The 13533-nt window shown below is 45.6% G+C and overlaps 1 protein-coding gene across 2 annotated transcripts in view; it reads left to right on the forward strand.

Annotated features, from left to right (window-relative positions):
- LOC308610510 (uncharacterized protein) overlaps window positions 1-12347 on the forward strand; it is a 36601-nt gene extending 24254 nt beyond the window's left edge. Inside the window, exon 5 of one of the 2 annotated variants that reach the window (XM_081259617.1) lies at window positions 12306-12347. The gene's annotated coding sequence lies outside the window, so the exon portion shown is untranslated. Of the gene's footprint in view, window positions 1-11061; window positions 11084-12305 lie in introns of those variants that run through there. The other variant, XM_081259618.1, reaches the window with a different exon arrangement.
- The last annotated feature ends 1186 nt before the right edge of the window (window positions 12348-13533 follow it).

The following is a 13533-nucleotide window of genomic DNA, read 5'->3' on the forward strand; positions in this document are numbered from 1 at the left end:
GTATCTCCTGCCACTGACCCAATCTCTGCCCGTCCTCCAAAACCCCCCTCAAGGTATCCGGACCCCTCTTTTTTTTTGTCATAAATGGCAAATTTTTATTATTTTTTCTTCATCTTTATTTTTTTTTTTGCTTTATAACAAATTTAATCAGTTATACATATACATATGTTCCCATATCCCCTCCCTTTTGCGTCTCCCTCCCACCCTCCCTATCCCACCCCTCCAGGCGGTCACAAAGCACCGAGCTGATCTCCCTGTGCTATGCGGCTGCTTCCCACTAGCTATCTACCTTACGTTTGGTAGTGTATATATGTCCATGCCGCTCTTTCACTTTGTCACAGCTTACCCTTCCGCCTCCCCATATCTTCAAGTCCATTCTCTAGTAGGTCTGTGTCTTTATTCCTGTCTTACCCCTATGTTCTTCATGACATTTTTTTTTCTTAAATTCCATATATATGTGTCTGCATACAGTATTTGTCTTTCTCTTTCTGACTTACTTCGCTCTGTATGACAGGCTCTAGGTCCATCCACCTCATTACAAATAGCTCAATTTCGTTTCTTTTTATGGCTGAGTAATATTCCATTGTATATATGTGCCACATCTTCTTTACCCATTCATCCGATGATGGACACTTAGGTTGTTTCCATCTCCGGGCTATTGTAAATAGGGCTGCTATGAACATTTTGGTACATGTCTCTTTTTGAATTATGGTTTTCTCAGGGTATATGCCCAGTAGTGGGATTGCTGGGTCATATGGTAGTTCTATTTGTAGTTTTTAACGAACCTCCATACCGTTCTCCATAGTGGCTGTACCAATTCACATTCCCACCAGCAGTGCAAGAGTGTTCCCTTTTTTCCACACCCTCTCCAGCATTTATTGTTTCTAGATTTTTTGATGATGGCCATTCTGACTGGTGTGAGATGATATCTCATTGTAGTTTTGATTTGCATTTCTCTACTGAGTAAAGATGTTGAGCATCCTTTCATGTGTTTGTTGGCAGTCTGTATATCTTCTGTGGAGAAATGTCTATTTAGGTCTTCTGCCCATTTTTGGATTGGGTTATTTGTTTTTTTATTATGGAGCTGCATGAGCTGCTTATACATTTGGGAGATTAATCCTTTGTCAGTTGCTTCATTTGCAAATATTTTCTCCCATTCTGAGGGTTGTCTTTTGGTCTTGTTTATGGTTTCCTTTGCTGTGCAAAAGCTTTGAAGTTTCATTAGGTCCCATTTGTTTATTTTTGTTTTGATTTCCATTTCTCTAGGAGGTGGGTCAAAAAGGATCTTGCTGTGATTTATGTCATAGAGTGTTCTGCCTATGTTTTCCTCTAAGAGTTTGATAGTTTCTGGCCTTAGGTCTTTAATCCATTTTGAGCTTATTTTTGTGTATGGTGTTAGGGAGTGATCAAATCTCATACTTTTACATGTCCCTATCCAGTTTTCCCAGCACCACTTATTGAAGAGACTGTCCTTTCTCCACTGTACATTCCTGCCTCCTTTATCAAAGATAAGGTGACCATATGTGCATGGGTTTATCTCTGGGCTTTCTATCCTGTTCCATTGATCTATCTTTCTGTTTTTGTGCCAGTACCATGCTGTCTTGATTACTGTAGCTTTGTGGTATAGTCTGAAGTCAGGGAGCCTGATTCCTCCAGCTCCATTTTTCATTCTCAAGATTGCTTTGGCTATTCGGGGTCTTTTGTGTTTCCATACAAATTGTGAAATTTTTTGTTCTAGTTCTGTGAAAAATGCCAGTGGTAGTTTGATAGGGATTGCATTGAATCTGTAGATTGCTTTGGGTAGTAGAGTCATTTTCACAATGTTGATTCTTCCAATCCAAGAACATGGTACATCTCTCCATCTATTTGTATCATCTTTAATTTCTTTCATCAGTGTCTTATAATTTTCTGCATACAGGTCTTTTGTCTCCTTAGGTAGGTTTATTCCTAGATATTTTATTCTTTTTGTTGCAATGGTAAATGGGAGTGTTTCCTTGATTTCACTTTCAGATTTTTCATCATTAGTATATAGGAATGCCAGAGATTTCTGTGCATTAATTTTGTATCCTGCAACTTTACCAAATTCATTGATTAGCTCTAGTAGTTTTCTGGTAGCATCTTTAGGATTCTCTATGTATAGTATCATGTCATCTGCAAACAGTGACAGCTTTACTTCTTCTTTTCCGATCTGGATTCCTTTTATTTCCTTTTCTTCTCTGATTGCTGTGGCTAAAACTTCCAAAACTTTGTTGAATAAGAGTGGTGAGAGTGGGCAACCTTGTCTTGTTCCTGATCTTAGTGGAAATGCTTTCAGTTTTTCACCATTGAGGACGATGCTGGCTGTGGGTTTGTCATATATGGCCTTTATTATGTTGAGGAAAGTTCCCTCTATGCCTACTTTCTGCAGGGTTTTTATCATAAATGGGTGTTGAATTTTGTCGAAAGCTTTCTCTGCATCTATTGAGATGATCATATGGTTTTTCTCCTTCAATTTGTTAATATGGTGTATCACGTTGATTGATTTGCGTATATTGAAGAATCCTTGCATTCCTGGAATAAACCCCACTTGATCATGGTGTATGATCCTTTTAATGTGCTGTTGGATTCTGTTTGCTAGTATTTTGTTGAGGATTTTTGCATCTATGTTCATCAGTGATATTGGCCTGTAGTTTTCTTTCTTTGTGACATCCTTGTCTGGTTTTGGTATCAAGGTGATGGTGGCCTCGTAGAATGAGTTTGGGAGTGTTCCTCCCTCTGCTATATTTTGGAAGAGTTTGAGAAGGATAGGTGTTAGCTCTTCTCTAAATGCTTGATAGAATTCGCCTGTGAAGCCATCTGGTCCTGGGCTTTTGTTTGTTGGAAGATTTTTTATCACAGTTTCAATTTCAGTGCTTGTGATTGGTCTGTTCATATTTTCTATTTCTTCCTGATTCAGTCTTGGCAGGTTGTGCATTTCTAAGAATTTGTCCATTTCTTCCAGGTTGTCCATTTTATTGGCATAGAGTTGCTTGTAGTAATCTCTCCTGATCTTTTGTATTTCTGCAGTGTCAGTTGTTACTTCTCCTTTTTCATTTCTAGTTCTATTGATTTGAGTCTTCTCCCTTTTTTTCTTGATGAGTCTGGCTAATGGTTTATCAATTTTGTTTATCTTCTCAAAGAACCAGCTTTTAGTTTTATTGATCTTTGCTATCGTTTCCTTCATTTCTTTTTCATTTATTTCTGATCTGATTTTTATGATTTCTTTCCTTCTGCTAACCTTGGGATGTTTTTGTTCTTCTTTCTCTAATTGCTTTAGGTGCAAGGTTAGGTTGTTTATTCGAGCTGTTTCCTGTTTCTTAAGGTGGGATTGTATTGCCATAAACTTCCCTCTTAGAACTGCTTTTGCTGCATCCCATAGGTTTTGGGTCGTCGTGTCTCCATTGTCATTTGTTTCTAGGTATTTTTTAATTTCCTCTTTGATTTCTTCAGTGATCACTTCGTTATTGAGTAGTGTATTCTTTAGCCTCCATGTGTTTGTATTTTTTTACAGCTCTTTTCCTGTAATTGGTGTCTAGTCTCATAGCATTGTGGTCGGAAAAGATACTTGATACAATTTCAATTCAAACAAAATTTTTTTTTAGCTAAGTAGTATTCCATTATATATATATATTTCACATCTTCCTTACCCATTCATCTCATAATAAACACTTAGCTTGCTTCCATATGTTGTCAATTGTAAATAATGCTGCCATGAACATTAGGGTGCATATATCTTTTCAAATTAATGTTTTTTGGTTCTATTTTTTTCGATATATATCCAGGAATGAAAATGCTGTGTCATATGGTAGTTCTAATTTTTTTTAGAAGTTTATTGGAGTACAGTTGATTCACAATGGCGTATTAGTTTCTGCTTTATAACAAAACGAATCAGTTATACATATACACCTGTTCCCATATCCCCTCCCTCTTGTGTCTCCCTCCCTCCCACCCTGGACCCCTCTTTACCGCTTCCCAGCAGGTGTACTGTCCTCTCCCTGCTGGACTCTCCCTCTCCCTCCCATTCCTCTTCCACGGCCTGGTGGGAGAGTGGGGAGAGGGACAAGGAAACTTAGGGGAAGCAGCAACGTTTCAGCCTTATAAGAGTGAGATAATGGCTTCCGTGGTGGTGCAGTGGTTGAGAGTCCACCTGCCGATGCAGGGGACACGGGTTGGTACCCCGGTTCGGGAAGATCCCACAAGCCGCGGAGTGGCTGGGCCCATGAGCCATGGCCGCTGAGCCTGCGCGTCCGGAGCCTGTGCTCCGCAACGGGAGAGGCCACAACCGTGAGAGGCCCGCGTACCCCCCCCCAAAAAAAATAAATAAAGAGTGAGATAAGTATGTAAAAAAAGATCCCAGGTACATCGACTCAGTGGATTAAAAAGTTACGTTAAAACACGCAATTTGGCAAAGCTCTTTGGCTGAATGTTTACTGACACTGCGTTCAGAATTCTGTACTGGGGGAGTACACGTCCGCTTCCCTCAGGCACCTTTGAGTCCAAGAGCCATTTGGAGAAGCTAAAATCATAGAAAACTACAGGTGCTCACGCACCCTTCAAAGGGTGTCTACAAACACATACACACACACACACACACACACACACGCACACACAAGAAGGGCACCTTTGGATGTCACAAAGTCCATGGATTGTCCAAAGCCTGCCCCTTGATTCCTGTTAAGAACTTCTAGTCTACTTATCAAAATCTTGAGAATGTGGTATCACTGTTGACCCAGAGATTTCACTACCTGAATAAAAATGTCACATGTACAAAATACTAAATGGAAAAAACTCCAGTTCAACACAGATTATTTTTCTGAATAAAAATGTCACATGCACAAAAAGACTAAATGGAAAAATTTCCAATTCCAGACAGGTTATTTTTCTATGAGGGTAGGAAGTATATGGTAGCCGAGATGCAGAGAAGAAAATAGCCAACTCAGGGTCATGCAGTGTCACTGGAAGCTTCTTCTGAACCTCCCAACTCGTACTTCCACTCCTCCCCTTGGGGTCTGAGTCTTGCTTTTTTTCTTGGGTTTCCCTGGTGGCACAGTGGTCAAGAATCCGCCTGCTGATGCAGGGGGCACAGGTTCGAGCCCTGGTCCGGGAAGATCCCACATACCGCGGAGCACCTAACGCCCGTGCGCCACAACTACTGAGCCTGCAAGCCATAACTCCTCAGCCCGCGAGCCACAACTACTGAGCCCACGCGCCTAGGGCCCATGCTCTGCCGCAAAGAGAAGCCACCTCAATGAGAAGCCTGCACACTGCACCGAAGAGTAGCCCCCGCTCGCCGCGACTAGAGAAAGCCTGTGCCCAGCAACGAAGACCCAACGCAGCCAAAAATAAGTAAAACAAAAATCTTAAGGAAGGAAAACAAGAATTCTCATTGTTGTGCAACCATCCCGACCATCCATCTCCAGAATGTTTTCATCCTGTCCAAGTGAAACTCTGTCCCCATTAAACACTGACTCCCCACCCCCCTCCCAGCCCCTGACACCCACCACTCCACTTTCTGTCTCTATGAATTTGACCCATCTGGGGACCTCACAGAAGTGGAATCATGTAACATTTGTCCATTTGTATCTGACTTATCCACTTAGCTTAATGTCTTCGCGTGTCATCTGTGTGGTAGCCTGTGTCAAAATTTCCTTCCTGGACCCCAAAGCCAGTGTGGACAGTACACAGTGAGTGAGAAGGAAATAAAACCGTGGGTCTGAAGAAGTTCAGAAGTTTGCCAAGTGCAGTGGGAAAGCAGTGAATGAGAGGTGTCCTGATCCAGTTTGCACTGAAAGAGGAACAATTGATTTTGGCTGCTGCATAAATGGATGGGGTGGGGATTCAGTAAGAGTGGAAGTCGGGAGACCCAGATAAGGTTAGGAATTTGGCATGGTAGTCCAGGAAGACGATGTCTGAGAAGATGGAGAGAAGTAAACAGGTTCTCTATATTTGGAGGGAGAATCAGCAGGGCTCATCGGGGGATCAGATTGCGGGGAGGTAGCGGGGCGCTATTCTGTTTACTCTGTGTGCACGTGTGTGCTTATGCCTCTACTGCTGAGACTTAATTGTTTCTACAAAGAAACACTAACCTTTCCTCTTAAAAGTGGAATTGTTAAATTTTCACTGTTCATACAAAGAAATGTCAATCTTTGAAAAATACATAAATGGTCTTTGTATCAATTAGAAACTTTCCTTCCTGTTTGTGGGTGAATAATATCTGTTGTGTGAATATACACACTGCATTTTCTTGATCCATTCATCTGTCAGTGAACACTTGGTTTGTTTCCACATTTTGGCTCTGAATCTTGCTTTTGAATTATTGTTTGGACTTTGATGAGAAGTATCTCTGTTGTTCAGGATGTGCCCAGAGGTTTATTCTGTCTTCTGATCACTTCCATATTTCTAATTAGCCCAAGCAATGCATACGTAGAGTCAAATCAGTTCATCCAAGGTGCAGGGACTGAGTGTCTCTTTGGTTTGCACTCGTGGACTTTCTGAGATGTTCTAGGTCTCAGAGGCCGTGCAAAGAGTGTCTGAGGTCCTCCAGAGCTGCCACAGCCTGGCTCTCCTCAGGGTCTGCACTGCTGGGAAAAGCACTGCTGCTTGAGGACCTGTGTCCCACTGCTGTAGACGTTGCATTGTTAGGAGGCAAATGAATTCAGATTTGCGTTCATCATGCTTTCAACCATCACAGCTGATTGGGTCCTTGTATAACAAAACAGAAGTTCACTCTCCCTCTTGGCTAACAGGCTTTCAAATATTAGAAGGTTGGTATTCTGTCCCCATGAAAATTTCTCTTGTATACTGTGAAATACCCTGATTGCTTTATCTAGTCTTCAGATCTGGATTTGCATAATCCCACCCCACCGCACCTTGTCCAAATGTGCAACAGTCGGGTGGGACCCATCTTAAGATGTGTTGGTATGTTGTCCAAAAATGGCGTAAACAGCCCAGATTGAATGTGATGTTGTAAGTGAGCAGGACCTTGTGGGGCCTTCCTGGGACGGATTCTCCCCATGTCTTCTGCCTGCTTCTTGTCTTTAGAAAATTTTAGCCTCCTAGCCTTCCGTGAGTTGGAAACAAACAATTTAATCAGAGAAGGGAGAAAGTGCCAAAAGAAAGGAAAAGAGTCCCAAAAGACCAAATAATACTAGTGTAGCCGTTGAACAAAGTCAAGGACCTTTAGTTCCTCCTCAAGGGCTGTAGATACTGTTCTGAGCCACGTCCTTGGAGCTGTTTTGCAGAGACTGAAGCCCCCAGCAGGGGGGAGGAAGGTAACTGCATGCTGCCCACAAGCACGTAGACCCCAGAGCAGCTGGAACCAGCCGGTTGATGATGTTGACCTCAGATTACCTCACCACCAACCAATCGGAAGAATGTCCACAAGCTGACCACACACCCCTCAACCTCCTCTCCCTCACCCCACTCGTTTGTAATTCACTTTAAACATTTTTTAAATTTTATATTGGGAGTATAGTTGATTTACAGTGTTGTGTTAGTTTCCGGTGTACAGCAAAGTGATTCAGTTATATGGACACAGATATCTATTCTTTTTCAGATTGTTTTCCCATTTAGGTTATTACCGAATTTTGCTTTTTTTTCGTGGTGCTGTGTGGCTTGTAGGATCTCAGTTCCCTGACCAGGGATTGAACCCGGGCCACGGCCGTGAAAGACCAGAATCCTAACCTCTGGGCCACCAGGGAACTCCCTAGGTTACTACAGAATATTGAGTAGAGATCCCTGTGCTCTACAGGAGGTCCTTGTTGATTTCCTGTTTTATATATACTTGTGTGCATATGTTAGCCCCAACCTCCTGATCTATCCCTCTCCCCCACCTTTTCCCTTTGGTAAACATAAGTTTTTTTTCTATGTCTGTGAGTCTGTTTCCGTTCTGTTCAGAAGTTCATTCGTATCACTTTCAGATTCCACACAGGAGTGGTAGCATATGGTATTTGTCTTTCTCTGACGTCCTTCACTTAGTCTGATAATCTCTAGGTCCATCCATGTTGCTGCACATGGCATAATCTCATTCTTTTTTATGGCTGAGTAGTATTCCATCACACATATGTACCACATCTTCCCTATCCATTCCTCTGTCGATGGACATTTAAGTTGCTTCCATGTCTTGGCTATTGTAAATCGTACTGCTATACATATTGGGGTGCATGTGTCTTCTTGAATTATGGTTTTCTCTGGGTATATGCCCAGGAGTGGGATTGCTGGGTCCTACGGTAGCTCTAGCTTCAGTGTTTTGAGGAACCTCCACACTGTTCTGCATAGCGGCAGCACCAGTGTACATTCCCACCAACAGCCTCACCCCATCTGTAAACACCTTTCCCTGAAAGCCACTGGGGAGTGGGGGCCTTCTGAGCCCTAGATACCTGGACCCCTTGCTTGTTGCCCTGCCATAAACGCGGCGCTTTCCTTCACCGTGACCCGTGTCCGTAGACTGGCTTTAGTGCGTGCGGGCGAGTGGACCCAAGTGTGGTTCCGTAACAGCGTGTTTGGAGATCAGCAGAACTGTCACCTCTCCTCCTCTCTCTTCCTCCTGCGGATGCAGTTTAATATAACAACGGCTGTAGCTCTAGTGCAGAAATACCAGTGGGGTGAAGCAGAAGGGCTTTGTCAATACAATCCTTTGGGCATGAGAGTCCCGTGGAGAAAATATTCCAACACAGATGCCTGGACCCAGCCTCACAGATTCTAATTCCACAGCACTGAGCCAGGGCCTAATTTTAACCTTCTCAATGGACATGCTTCCGATGTGGAAATGACTGGGTGGGATGTGCCACCCAGGCTGGTGCAGTAGGGGGTCTTCAAGGCATCGTTGAATGCAATAAGCAGGAGGGAGGTGAACCGTGACCTGGATTTCAACCAGGCAGCCTCCGGCACGGCTGTGGCCGGGCCATGGGTCCACAGCTGAGCAGACGTCTGTGTCAGCCTGCAGTCCTCCTGCCAACGGGTCCGTGACAAGCCCTCCAGCGGCCTGGTGCTGCTGCGGATGAGCAGCCCTGGGATCGGAGTTCAGCCCAGGCACCTACCTGCTACATACATAGTGCATGTGCTTGTGAGGAAACCGCCCTCTCCACCAGGAAGCCTGGAGCACATCCTCCCGTACAGCCCTCAGAGGGGACCAACCCTGCTGACACCTTGATCTCAGACTTGCAGCCTGCGTAAATGTCGGACAGTGCATTTGTGTTGCTTAAGCCTGCCAGTGTGTCGTATTTTGTGACGCAGCCCAAGTAAACTGCCACGACCTGTATTTTGAATAAGAAGGAATTCACATGAGGCGGTCACTTTCCTGCTTCCCCTGCCTTTATTTTTTTTATGTTTATTTGTATAAAATTATTTATCTCTCTTAGGCTGCATCGTGTCTAATTGCAGCACGCGGGCTTAATTGCCCCGTGGCGTGTGGGATCTTAGCTCCCGGACCAGCGTTCCCAGGCTTTGAACCCACGTACCCTGTATTAGAAGGCGGATTCTTTACCACTGGAACACCAGGGAAGTCCCTCCCCTGCCTTTAAATTAAGACGTGTCGCTGAGCTTCAAAGAAGAGCCTGTCCTTTTCTGTTAGATTACAAACTTGAGTTTTCTTCTTAAACAGTGCGTTTCCTGGTTGTGGTAGATGTGTTAGTGTTGAAAAAAATGGTTGAGAGACTTTAAGAGGAAAATGATTTTACAAATCCTGAAGATGGGTGCCAGTTATCTTGATAAAATTGGTATGTTAAGAGACCCAAAATAAACAGGAGAAAACACAGGCAACTACTTAGGAAATGCAGGATGGGAAAGGCTTCTTCAAGTACAGTGTCCAAGCTGATGAAAAGTATGAAGTGAAAGTGAAAGATTTGAACACAAAATATCTTTTTAAGTGTCTGTATAACAGAACGTGAGAGTAAAAAATTAAGTTAAAAAGATAAAGAACAGGGATTGACAGATACACACTTTTATATGTAAAACAGATAAACAGTAAGGACCTACTGTATAGCCCAGGGAACTATGTTCAATATCTTGTAATAACCCATAATGGAAAAAAGAACCTGAAAAAGAATACATATATTCTTACATAAATACATGTAACTGAGTCACTTTGCTGTACACCTGAAATATTGCAAACGAAGTATACTTCAATAAAAATAGATAAGTGACAAAGTAGGGAAAATATCTGTATTTAATAGAAATGCAGATACAAAAAGAGAAAGCTTTATATTGTAAATCTCCATATATATGAAGAGATCTTAATGAAAGCAAACTAAAAGGTGGCCATTGCTGCTTCTGGTCAAGGTGAAATCGCAGGGTCCAGGTTTACCCTCCTAGCTTCAACCACTTTAAAAAGGGGGAAATGTATGAAATGACAGTTTTTCGCCTTTTGGAGAGAGGGGTGAGTCGTGAGAGACATCAGCTCACTGCTGGACATCCTGTTCATTGGGATGACTCCGTACTTATTATTCCCTTTTTTAGAGCATTTCCTCATGACAACTTGTAATAGAAAGACTTCCAGAGAGTGTCCAGGGCAGGGGGCTGGGGAGCCCAGCATGTCTCTGGGCTGAAGGGATAGAGTGAGGTGTGGAGGTGGGCACAGCAGCTGGGGTTCACAGGCCACCCCAGTCTTCTGCTGAGACACGGTCAGTGCACGTGGGTGAGGTGAGAACTGGAGGCCTGGTGGCGTGCTCATGGGCGCACTGCCCTTCCAAGGCGCTTCCCAGCAAGGTACTCCGTGTAGCTGATGTCCTTACGTGGTGAACTTGGAAAATGCGAGAAATGCGCCCTGGAGGTTTGCCAGGCTCAGGCTCAGAGGAGGTGTGGTCGCTGTCATTCCCACACAAGCAGCATTTCATCGGTGAGAATTCAGGCAGAGGCCACAGTCAGCAGCAGCAAGAACTGGAAAAGACCATTCGTGGCTCTAAGCAGCCACTTCCAAGAGCAGTTTTGGAGAAGCACACATTTTGTGCAGGATTCATTTAATGTGGCAGTTCAGCTGGGGAAATCAGGAATGGGTTAGGTGCTTATTCATTTGCATGAATCATCACTTCTTATTTCCGTTTTTAGAGGATTTCCTCAAGACGCTTGTAATAGAAATACTTCCTCTGTCCCTTTCGTAAGTATCTAAATCTTTTTAAAAGCTAAATCAGTCTCTTGCCAGCATTACAACCCAGGAATGTTTATGTTAAGGACCTGAGAGCTATCTTCTTTATCTCTCTGTCACCAGGGGAGTTTAGGCTAGGTGTTAGGCACTTTCCTCTGAGCTATAAGTACGTGCTTGTCCTAGAGATAGGAGAGGTTGTCTTTCTCCTTTGGATAAAGGGTATTAACTAGCATGGACAGCCACCGAGATGACCAGGTGAATTTAGGATGTACTCTGAAAGAATGTATGCCATTTTTATGGTGGTGTCAAGTCTATTCCCATGAGGCAAGTTCCCGTTTATCTTGAGAACTTGTATGCAACAGATTTTATCTGCTGAGCTATAAAAAAAAAAGGTGAGGTTGATTTCATTTGCACAAACATTAGTGGTTCACCTGTGGGTGCACAGCACAGTCTGGTTTAATGGTTATTCAACAGTAAAACCGTTTTCTTTCTCTCTACATTTGTGGAGAGGATTTTCTCGGTTGGCGAGAGATTTTTTATTTTTATTTTGTGTGTTCGTTAATTAATTAATTAATGAGACTGTGCTGCACAGCATGCGGGATCTTAGTTCCCCAACCAGGAATCAAACACGTGCCCCCTGCAGTGGAAACTAGGAGTCTTCACCACTGGACCACCAGGGAAGTCCCTGGAGATTTTATTTTTACCTTTTCCCCTAGCAGCTTTTAAGGAACAGTTGGCCAAGAACACAGTTATATTATTTCACCCCTAGTGATAAATAGTGATAAATCATTACCCTTCTGATTCCATTTTTGAAAAATGATATTTTTACCTAACATAAACAGTATCCTGTATAAGAGGTAAGATCCCAGGTATCTGTTTTCTGTTTTCGGTTTGTGTGTACGTTCTGATTTTCGTACAGTTTTTAATGCGTTGGTTGTGTAATCTAAACAGCTACAGTTTCTATTTTCTTTTCCTTCCGTGGGCAATATTAGTTTGTGTCATGGCTGGGCATTTATTGTATTCTAGGATTTGAATGAAAGTTGTAGCGTTTCAGTTAAGCGAACATGATACCCTCCTTCCCCTCTCCTGGTGGTGGGGGAATCTCAGATGTAACCCGAAATGTCCCAGGGCCGGGAAAGGACCAGGGAGCCTGGAGACCATCACACAGCCCCCACTTGAGGCCACACCTTTCCTTGATCCCTAACAGGAGTGAAGACAAATGGGCAATGGAGTCCCTGGTCCAGGCGGCACAGCCTCGCAGCACAGCAGCACTTGAGCGCCAGATGAGAAGGAGACATTTCATACGCTCACTATCTTGACGGCACGGAGACTTCTGGGAGGCTTCTGGAGTCCGGGTACTTGTCCCGTGCTCCTGGCGGGCTTTGGCAGGCGGACTTCGGGCGTCCGCCTGCGCAGGTGCGCCTCATGATTTGTGCGTGTTGGCGCACGCGCACCGTCGCCGCCCCGCCCCCGCTTCCTGTGCGTGCCCAGGTCGTCGCTGGCCGTCGTTCCCCCGTCTTGGCCTCTTGCGGGCGAGCATTTCGGGGCCTGCGGGGCGGTACGCTGTCCGGGGCGGTACGCTGTCCGGGCCGGCCGGCAGCCCGCGGGAGCGGGCTGTGCGGGTGAGGGTTCGCGTGGGCCGTGCGGAGGCTGGAACTGTGACCTCCGAGCTCGAGCTGCGGAGCCCGCGTTTGGGCCGGAGTGGCCGGGCGGCCGGCAGCGGTGCAGTGCCCGACCATGTGCAGCGCGGGGCCAAGCGAGGTCCCGGGAGGGACGTGGGCCCAGAGCCGGCTCCTCTGGCCCAGTGGTCTCGGGAGGCGGAGCGGAGGGACCCCGAGAGAGGAGCGCGCCCGAGGAGCAGCCCCCGGACCGGAGCCTCGGGAGCCCGGGGCCGGTGAGTGAGTCCCGACGGGGTAGGTGTTGCGTCTGCAGGCCTGTAGTTGGTTGTGGAGCCTGCGGCCCTTGAAGAGCAGGGCTTGGGGTAGCCCGCCCCGGGCCCCGCGGTAGAGCCACCTGGAGGGTTTGACCGCTTCCAGGAGGTGGAGGGGCCGGGCTGGAGGACAGGGCTGGCTGCTCCAGATGGGGCTCCCCTGGGACTTGTGAGCTCCGGTGTCCTCGGGGAGCAGGGTCCACAGGCTCGGCCGGGACGTGCCGCGGCTTCCCCTCCGTCCAACCCCGATCCTCCACCTCCTCCTCGTCCTCCCCCTCCTGTCGCCGTCTCGGCATCTCGCACGTGTGTCTCAAGGCGCGTCAGCACCTTGGTTGTGTAATGTAAGCGTCCGCCGCCCCCCTGGGTTGTGCCCTGTGGAGTCGCCCAGTGTAATCGGTGCAGGATGAGTCTGCAGGGCTTCTGTCCTGCTGCCTCGGGTGAGGAAGGAAGCGATGGGGCCTGAGAAGGGAGATGACTTGTCCTAGACCCTCACCGGGTGTGCACG

The sequence above is a fragment of the Mesoplodon bidens genome (genome assembly GCF_964165515.1).
Source record: "Mesoplodon bidens genome assembly, contig: HAP1_SCAFFOLD_640, whole genome shotgun sequence".
Taxonomy (NCBI): Eukaryota; Metazoa; Chordata; class Mammalia; order Artiodactyla; family Ziphiidae; genus Mesoplodon; species Mesoplodon bidens.